The sequence below is a fragment of the Lonchura striata genome, chromosome 37, assembly GCF_046129695.1.
Source record: "Lonchura striata isolate bLonStr1 chromosome 37, bLonStr1.mat, whole genome shotgun sequence".
NCBI lineage: Eukaryota > Metazoa > Chordata > Aves > Passeriformes > Estrildidae > Lonchura > Lonchura striata.
This window is the reverse complement of record NC_134639.1, coordinates 3380088-3390087: the sequence shown is the minus strand read 5'-3', so window position 1 is coordinate 3390087 and position 10000 is coordinate 3380088.

The window sequence follows — 10000 nt, the reverse complement described above, 5'->3', positions numbered from 1 at the left end:
GGCTCGGCCGGGGCTGACCCGCCCCCGAGGCCGACGCCCCCCGCCCGCCGACCGGTCGCGGGCGAGCGACCGGCCGCCGGCGAGGTTGGGCCGAGCGGGGCCGCTCGGGAGAGCGAAACCCGCCGCGGCGCGTCCCCCCACCGGGCCACACGGAAAGCAACCGGACGTGCTAGAGGAGACAGCGACCCGACGAGGCGGGCGCGGCCCGGACACCGGGGCCCCTTCGAGCCGGGGCGGCTCGCTCTGCAGCAGGCGGCGGAACGGCAAAGGAGCGCCGTGCGGTGCGCGCCCGCGCGCGCACGGGCGGCTCGGGCTCTTTTCCCCCGGCCGCGCACACCCCTCTCTCTCTCTCTCTCTCTCTCTCATATCGGGCTTTCGCCTTTCCTTTGCGCTTCGACACGGCGACTTTTCGCCTCCTCGCGGCTCGGCTCCAGCCGCACCGCCGCCCGGCGCTGCTCGCGGCCGGCACCCACGGGGCGCTAAACCGGGACCAAAGGCCGGCACCGGCAAACCTCGCGTGCTTTCGAAGGACACCTGTAGGCTCGCGGGGCCACGCGGCCATCACACAGCTGGGACGGTCAAGACGCCCTTCCTCGGCAGCGGGAGGGGCGACACCTCGCCTGCGACGGGGAGCGAATCGGAGAAGAGACCGCCCGGCCCGAACACCGGACCCCCGCCGTGGGCTTCCCCATGACAGAGAAGCCCCGGAAGAAAGCCCGGCCGGCCGGGGGCCCTCTCCGACGCGACCCGAAAAGCCTCATCGATCGGGGCGGACGCGGCTGCACGAGGGCAGAGGAGGCAGCGGAGCGCAGAGGCAAAGCCCCAGCAGCCGCGGAACCGCCCGGCCGAAAGCGTGCAACGCACACCACGGCCCCACGGCAGCCCACCAAGGCGCACGCCCCACCGGCCGGCGCCGCCACGGGTGCGGCTGGGCCGAGAGCGGACGGGCTTGGGGGCTCCGCACGCGTGCGAGCGGGGACACGCGTCCCCGGACCGATCCGCTCGCGGATCGGTCCCGGCACAGGGTAGACCGGGGGGGTGCCGCCACCCGCCCGCGGACAACGGCTCTCCTGGCCGGACGACGGAAGGACGGGACCGCCGGGCCGGGGTGGGGATGGCCTTCACCCTTTTCCGCCCAGGGAACCCGTCCGAGCGTTCGAGAAAGGTGCCACCGGCTTTCGCCCGCCCCGCGGCTGGCGCGCTCTCTCTCTCTCTCTCTCTCGGCCTCTCTTTCTCTCCCCTTCGGAAAAGCCGGGGTACGGCACCGATCAACGGAAAAAAAAAAAAAAAAAAAAAAGGCACATGGCGTGCGCGGCCCACAAGGACCCGTGCTAACCACGGGCGCCGGGGGCCCGGGGGGGGGCGAGGCGCGCGCCGCCTTCTCACTGCCCCCCCCTTCGAAACCCACCGGCATCGCTCGGCTCGGGGCTCGCTCGGGCCCCCGGCTCCACACAACCTCGGCTTTCGTGGGCCCGCACGCTTCTCGGTGCCGCGGCTTAGGGCCGCGAGAGGAAAAGGCCATCGGAGGCCGGGCGGGCGGGGGCCCCCCACAGCACCCGCACACGCCCTTGAAAAAATAGCAACGGACCGCCCGGGGCAGAAGCGGGCTCGGTCGCCACGACCGAGGAAGGGCGAGGCGCCGCCGCCTCGCCCGCGACCTTCCGGGGGTTGCTCTCTGCCGGGGGCTTCGGTCCGTGCTAGGGCGGGCCGGCCACCGCGGCCGGCCCCTCTCTGCCCGCGAAAAAAACAGCCCGCCCGCAAGGCGGGTCCCCGGCTTAAGGCCGAGGAAGGGGGTGACTTCAACAGCACGCGCCGGTGGGACGGGGTGCCGCCACCCCGGCTCCACGGCTCATCGGGCGACCGCCGTCACCGAGCCCCTCCGGCCACGCGGCGAATGCCGAGGCCAGGCCGCGCGCCCCACCGCTGCCCTTCCGACACGGACACGCTGGCAAACAGGTCGGGAGCGGGGGAACCGGGCGCCGCCACCGCGGCGGGCTGGCCGGGCCTTGCTCGGGGAGGAGGCTCTCGGGCGAGGGCCGGGGAAAAAAAAAGCCCGGCCGCGTCGACCCCCGGCTGCCGGCCACTGCCACCGGACCGGCTGCCGGAAAAATGCCTGCCGGAGCGGGCCCCGGCTTAAGGCCAGGCGGAAAAGGGACGAGGCGCCGCCGCCTCACCTGCCACCGATCGTCCCAGGGGGGCCGCCCCCCCTTCAACCGGGCCGGCACGGCAGCCGACCGGAGCGGAGCAACACACACGCGGGGCTTCTCACCGCCTCGCTGCGGCCAGCGAGCGGCTTCTCGACACGGTCTTTCGGGCCGTCTCTCTCGGCTCTCGGCTCTCTCTCTGGTGGCCCTTCACACTGCCCATTCTCTTCTCTCTGGCTTCTCGGGCAGCTCTCCCCGAAAGAGCGCCCTGGGCAGGACGGGAACCGGGACCAAGCCACGCGGCTCACCCGGCCTAGGCGGCACTCGCTCTGCCCCGACGACCGCGCGGCGCGGCCGCCCTATCCTCCGCCTTGCGACGCAGGCACCCTGGAAACCTGCGGGGACGCGGCCCGTCACCTCGCTCCCAATATACGGAAAGATAAGTCCAAGGCCGCCGACGCCTCCAAGGAGACGAGTGGAAGTCGACCGGGAGGGTGCGCCAGCGCAGGCCGACCGCTACGTCGACATAGCCGGAGGCAGCCTGGAACAGCGACCCCTTGGTGAACTTCCGCAGGCGGCCGCGACACCAGGTCTACCCGGGCGGACGGAGACCAGGTCTACCCCGGCTCCGGGATACCAGGTCTACCCCGGCCGCCGGGTACAAGGTCTACCCCGTCTCCGGGATACCAGGTCTACCCCGGCCTCCGGGTACAAGGTCTACCCCGGCTCCTGGATACCAGGTCTACCCCGGCCGCCGGGTACAAGGTCTACCCCGTCTCCTGGATACCAGGTCTACCCCGGCCGCCGGGTACAAGGTCTACCCCGTCTCCTGGATACCAGGTCTACCCCGGCCGCCGGGTACAAGGTCTACCCCGTCTCCTGGATACCAGGTCTACCCCGGCCGCCGGGTACAAGGTCTACCCCGGCTCCGGGATACCAGGTCTACCCCGGCCGCCGGGTACAAGGTCTACCCCGTCTCCTGGATACCAGGTCTACCCCGGCCGCCGGGTACAAGGTCTACCCCGTCTCCTGGATACCAGGTCTACCCCGGCCGCCGGGTACAAGGTCTACCCCGGCTCCTGGATACCAGGTCTACCCGGGCCGCCGGGTACAAGGTCTACCCCGGCTCCTGGATACCAGGTCTACCCCGGCCGCCGGGTACAAGGTCTACCCCGTCTCCTGGATACCAGGTCTACCCCGGCCGCCGGGTACAAGGTCCACCCCGTCTCCTGGATACCAGGTCTACCCCGGCCGCCGGGTACAAGGTCTACCCCGTCTCCTGGATACCAGGTCTACCCCGGCCGCCGGGTACAAGGTCTACCCCGGCTCCTGGATACCAGGTCTACCCCGGCCGCCGGGTACAAGGTCTACCCCGGCTCCGGGATACCAGGTCTACCCCGGCCGCCGGGTACAAGGTCTACCCCGGCTCCTGGATACCAGGTCTACCCCGGCCGCCGGGTACAAGGTCTACCCCGGCTCCTGGATACCAGGTCTACCCCGGCCGCCGGGTACAAGGTCTACCCCGTCTCCTGGATACCAGGTCTACCCCGGCCGCCGGGTACAAGGTCTACCCCGTCTCCTGGATACCAGGTCTACCCCGGCCGCCGGGTACAAGGTCTACCCCGGCTCCGGGATACCAGGTCTACCCCGGCCGCCGGGTACAAGGTCTACCCCGGCTCCTGGATACCAGGTCTACCCCGGCCGCCGGGTACAAGGTATACCCCGGCTCCTGGATACCAGGTCTACCCCGGCCGCCGGGTACAAGGTCTACCCCGGCTCCTGGATACCAGGTCTACCCCGGCCGCCGGGTACAAGGTCTACCCCGGCTCCGGGATACCAGGTCTACCCCGGCCGCCGGGTACAAGGTCTACCCCGGCTCCTGGATACCAGGTCTACCCCGGCCGCCGGGTACAAGGTCTACCCCGGCTCCGGGATACCAGGTCTACCCCGGCCGCCGGGTACAAGGTCTACCCCGGCTCCGGGATACCAGGTCTACCCCGGCCGCCGGGTACAAGGTCTACCCCGGCTCCTGGATACCAGGTCTACCCCGGCCGCCGGGTACAAGGTCTACCCCGGCTCCTGGATACCAGGTCTACCCCGGCCGCCGGGTACAAGGTCTACCCCGTCTCCTGGATACCAGGTCTACCCCGGCCGCCGGGTACAAGGTCTACCCCGTCTCCTGGATACCAGGTCTACCCCGGCCGCCGGGTACAAGGTCTACCCCGGCTCCTGGATACCAGGTCTACCCCGGCCGCCGGGTACAAGGTCTACCCCGTCTCCTGGATACCAGGTCTACCCCGGCCGCCGGGTACAAGGTCTACCCCGGCTCCGGGATACCAGGTCTACCCCGGCCGCCGGGTACAAGGTCTACCCCGGCTCCTGGATACCAGGTCTACCCCGGCCGCCGGGTACAAGGTCTACCCCGGCTCCGGGATACCAGGTCTACCCCGGCCGCCGGGTACAAGGTCTACCCCGGCTCCGGGATACCAGGTCTACCCCGGCCGCCGGGTACAAGGTCTACCCCGGCTCCTGGATACCAGGTCTACCCCGGCCGCCGGGTACAAGGTCTACCCCGGCTCCTGGATACCAGGTCTACCCCGGCCGCCGGGTACAAGGTCTACCCCGGCTCCTGGATACCAGGTCTACCCCGGCCGCCGGGTACAAGGTCTACCCCGTCTCCTGGATACCAGGTCTACCCCGGCCGCCGGGTACAAGGTCTACCCCGTCTCCGGGATACCAGGTCTACCCCGGCCGCCGGGTACAAGGTCTACCCCGGCTCCTGGATACCAGGTCTACCCCGGCCGCCGGGTACAAGGTCTACCCCGTCTCCTGGATACCAGGTCTACCCCGGCCGCCTGGTACAAGGTCTACCCCGGCCGCCGGGATACCAGGTCTACCCCGGCCGCCGGGTACAAGGTCTACCCCGTCTCCGGGATACCAGGTCTACCCCGGCCGCCGGGTACAAGGTCTACCCCGTCTCCTGGATACCAGGTCTACCCCGGCCGCCGGGTACAAGGTCTACCCCGTCTCCTGGATACCAGGTCTACCCCGGCCGCCGGGTACAAGGTCTACCCCGGCTCCGGGATACCAGGTCTACCCCGGCCGCCGGGTACAAGGTCTACCCCGGCTCCGGGATACCAGGTCTACCCCGGCCGCCGGGTACAAGGTCTACCCCGGCTCCGGGATACCAGGTCTACCCCGGCCGCCGGGTACAAGGTCTACCCCGTCTCCGGGATACCAGGTCTACCCCGGCCGCCGGGTACAAGGTCTACCCCGGCTCCTGGATACCAGGTCTACCCCGGCCGCCGGGTACAAGGTCTACCCCGGCCCCGGGATACCAGGTCTACCCCGGCCGCCGGGTACAAGGTCTACCCCGTCTCCTGGATACCAGGTCTACCCCGGCCGCCGGGTACAAGGTCTACCCCGTCTCCTGGATACCAGGTCTACCCCGGCCGCCGGGTACAAGGTCTACCCCGTCTCCTGGATACCAGGTCTACCCCGGCCGCCGGGTACAAGGTCTACCCCGTCTCCTGGATACCAGGTCTACCCCGGCCGCCGGGTACAAGGTCTACCCCGGCTCCGGGATACCAGGTCTACCCCGGCCGCCGGGTACAAGGTCTACCCCGGCTCCTGGATACCAGGTCTACCCCGGCCGCCGGGTACAAGGTCTACCCCGGCTCCTGGATACCAGGTCTACCCCGGCCGCCGGGTACAAGGTCTACCCCGGCTCCGGGATACCAGGTCTACCCCGGCCGCCGGGTACAAGGTCTACCCAGGCTCCTGGATACCAGGTCTACCCCGGCCGCCGGGTACAAGGTCTACCCCGTCTCCTGGATACCAGGTCTACCCCGGCCGCCGGGTACAAGGTCTACCCCGGCTCCGGGATACCAGGTCTACCCCGGCCGCCGGGTACAAGGTCTACCCCGGCTCCGGGATACCAGGTGTAGCCCGGGGGGCCGGACAACGGGTCTACCCCGGCGCCCGGAGGAAAAGTCTACTCCGGGGCCATGGCAAGAGGTATTTCCCCATACCCGGGTAGTAGAGCGTTTCTCAATGGCCGGCTTTACCTTTTTTTGCCTGGTGGGGGTGGGGGGGGCGGGCGCGAGGGGGGGGGCTCGGTGTGGGTTTTTTTGGGGGGTGGGGGAATGTGCGTTGCGGGACTTTTGGTTCGAGTTTTCTGGGTTTGTTTTAGGAGTTACGGGGTTATCCCTTTGTTTTTTGTGGCTTGGTTCCCCTTGGTCTGGTTTGGGGTTCGGGTTTCATTTCCCGCGCTTCCCCTTTCCTCCCTTCTCGAAGAGAACGACTCTTCTGTTCCCTCGGCGCAAGAAACTGATCCGGAAAAGGAATTTTCTTGACGAACTTTATTTCTTTCCCTCTGGTACCCAGAGCGATCCCAGACCAAGCTGACAGGCAGCCTGCGTCAGCCTGCCGTCGAAGCAGCGTCAGCAGCCCCCTCCGCCCGGGGTGCCGCGCAGCCCTACCCGGCCGAACGGAATTTCAGTGGGGCCAGCGCGCAAGGGAAGCGAGGGAGGGAGGGAGGGACGGGGGGGCGGGGGGGGGAAGGGAGGGAGAGAGAGACAGAGAGAGAGGGGCACGGTGACACACACGCCGGCTCCACACACTCGCAATCCGACGCCGCCCCCTCAGAGCCCGCCCATCGACGGTTGGGGGCGCCCCGCCTGAAGACTTTCCCTGCCTCCGCCCATCGACGGTTGGGGGCGCCCCGCCCTGCCCCATCAGACTCCCCGGCGCCGCTCGCAGACTACTTTCCCCACCCCCGTCGCCGTCCCCCGCCCGCTCTCTCCTCGGCCGGTTCGCACACCCGCAGCGGCGGGAGGGCCAGGAGCGGGCCGACACCGAGGAAGGCGGGTCCTTCGGCCAGCAGGGCCGGGGCCCACGGCAGAGGCGGCCCCTTTGCCGAGAAGCCTTCTCTTCGGCTCTCGCCCAGCCTTCTGCTTTGACGGCCTTCTTTCCTTGACGCTCCAGCCCGGCCTGGCCCCGTCCGAGCCCGGGGCAGGACGGCAGCGGGGTGGGGGGGAGGGGGGTCGAGCGGCTGAAGGCAGTGAGGGATCCGGAGACGGAGGCAGGAGCCGGGCCGCTGTCGCTTTGGGCACGGAGGAGGCGGGAGCGCTGCCGGCTCCCAACGGCCGGCTCCTTCCCTCTCTAGACTGGCGCCGGGCGGCCGCAGGGTGGGTCGTGCGCGGGACAGCAGGTCCGCCCGGGACACCAGGGCGACAGTTCTGCCGCAGCAGCCGGGCGGCCGGAGGCCGGGCCCGGAGTAGGACGACAGGTCTACCCCGGCGCCCGGAACACCAGGTCTACCCCGGCTCCAGGGCAACAGGCCTACCCCGGCGCCCGGAATTCCAGGTCTACCCCGGTGCCCGGAACACCAGGTCTACCCCGGCTCCAGGAGAACAGGCCTACCCCGGCGCCCGGAATTCCAGGTCTACCCCGGCTCCAGGGGAACAGGCCTACCCCGGCGCCCGGAATTCCAGGTCTACCCCGGCTCCCGGAAGACCAGGTCTACCCCGGCGCCCGGAAGACCAGGTCTACCCCGAGGCTTCCGTGCACCAGGTCTACCCCGGCGCCCGGAAGACCAGGTCTACCCCGAGGCTTCCGTGCACCAGGTCTACCCCGGCGCCCGGAAGACCAGGTCTACCCCGAGGCTTCCGTGCACCAAGTCTACCCCGGCGCTCGGAACACCAGGTCTACCCCGGCTCCCGGAACACCAGGTCTACCCCGGCTCCAGGGGAACAGGCCTACCCCGGCGCCCGGAATTCCAGGTCTACCCCGGCGCCCGGAAGACCAGGTCTACCCCGAGGCTTCCGTGCACCAGGTCTACCCCGGCTCCCGGAACACCAGGTCTACCCCGGCTCCAGGGGAACAGGTCTACCCCGGCGCCCGGAATTCCAGGTCTACCCCGGCTCCCGGAAGACCAGGTCTACCCCGGCTCCAGGAGAACAGGCCTACCCCGGCGCCCGGAATTCCAGGTCTACCCCGGCTCCCGGAAGACCAGGTCTACCCCGGCGCCCGGAAGACCAGGTCTACCCCGAGGCTTCCGTGCACCAGGTCTACCCCGGCGCCCGGAACACCAGGTCTACCCCGAGGCTTCCGTGCACCAGGTCTACCCCGGCGCCCGGAACACCAGGTCTACCCCGGCTCCAGGGGAACAGGCCTACCCCGGCGCCCGGAATTCCAGGTCTACCCCGGCGCCCGGAAGACCAGGTCTACCCCGAGGCTTCCGTGCACCAAGTCTACCCCGGCGCTCGGAACACCAGGTCTACCCCGGCTCCCGGAACACCAGGTCTACCCCGGCTCCAGGGGAACAGGCCTACCCCGGCGCCCGGAATTCCAGGTCTACCCCGGCTCCCGGAAGACCAGGTCTACCCCGGCTCCAGGAGAACAGGCCTACCCCGGCGCCCGGAATTCCAGGTCTACCCCGGCTCCCGGAAGACCAGGTCTACCCCGGCGCCCGGAAGACCAGGTCTACCCCGAGGCTTCCGTGCACCAGGTCTACCCCGGCGCCCGGAACACCAGGTCTACCCCGAGGCTTCCGTGCACCAGGTCTACCCCGGCGCCCGGAACACCAGGTCTACCCCGGCTCCAGGGGAACAGGCCTACCCCGGCGCCCGGAATTCCAGGTCTACCCCGGCGCCCGGAAGACCAGGTCTACCCCGAGGCTTCCGTGCACCAAGTCTACCCCGGCGCTCGGAACACCAGGTCTACCCCGGCTCCCGGAACACCAGGTCTACCCCGGCTCCAGGGGAACAGGCCTACCCCGGCGCCCGGAATTCCAGGTCTACCCCGGCGCCCGGAAGACCAGGTCTACCCCGAGGCTTCCGTGCACCAGGTCTACCCCGGCTCCCGGAACACCAGGTCTACCCCGGCTCCAGGGGAACAGGTCTACCCCGGCGCCCGGAATTCCAGGTCTACCCCGGCTCCCGGAAGACCAGGTCTACCCCGGCTCCAGGAGAACAGGCCTACCCCGGCGCCCGGAATTCCAGGTCTACCCCGGCTCCCGGAAGACCAGGTCTACCCCGGCGCCCGGAAGACCAGGTCTACCCCGAGGCTTCCGTGCACCAGGTCTACCCCGGCGCCCGGAACACCAGGTCTACCCCGAGGCTTCCGTGCACCAGGTCTACCCCGGCGCCCGGAACACCAGGTCTACCCCGGCTCCAGGGGAACAGGCCTACCCCGGCGCCCGGAATTCCAGGTCTACCCCGGCGCCCGGAAGACCAGGTCTACCCCGAGGCTTCCGTGCACCAAGTCTACCCCGGCGCTCGGAACACCAGGTCTACCCCGGCTCCCGGAACACCAGGTCTACCCCGGCTCCAGGGGAACAGGCCTACCCCGGCGCCCGGAATTCCAGGTCTACCCCGGCGCCCGGAAGACCAGGTCTACCCCGAGGCTTCCGTGCACCAAGTCTACCCCGGCGCTCGGAACACCAGGTCTACCCCGGCTCCCGGAAGACCAGGTCTACCCCGAGGCTTCCGTGCACCAGGTCTACCCCGGCTCCCGGAAGACCAGGTCTACCCCGGCGCCGGGCGGCCGGAGGCCTAAGTCCGCCTCCAGGACACCAGGTCTACCTAGCCCGGCGCCTGGCCTCGCGAGGACCACGTCCGGTGCCGGGACAGCAGGCCTGCCGCCCGGCCGAGCGGCCGAGCGGCCGGAGGACAAGTCCGGCCCGGGTGCGCAGCTCTGTGCGAGGGCTGGGTGGCGCTAGGCTGAGGCCAGCCTTAGACGATATCAGGTCTACCCCGGCGCCCGGAATTCCAGGTCTACCCCGGCTCCAGGGGAACAGGCCTACCCCGGCGCCCGGAATTCCAGGTCTACCCCGGCTCCCGGAAGACCAGGTC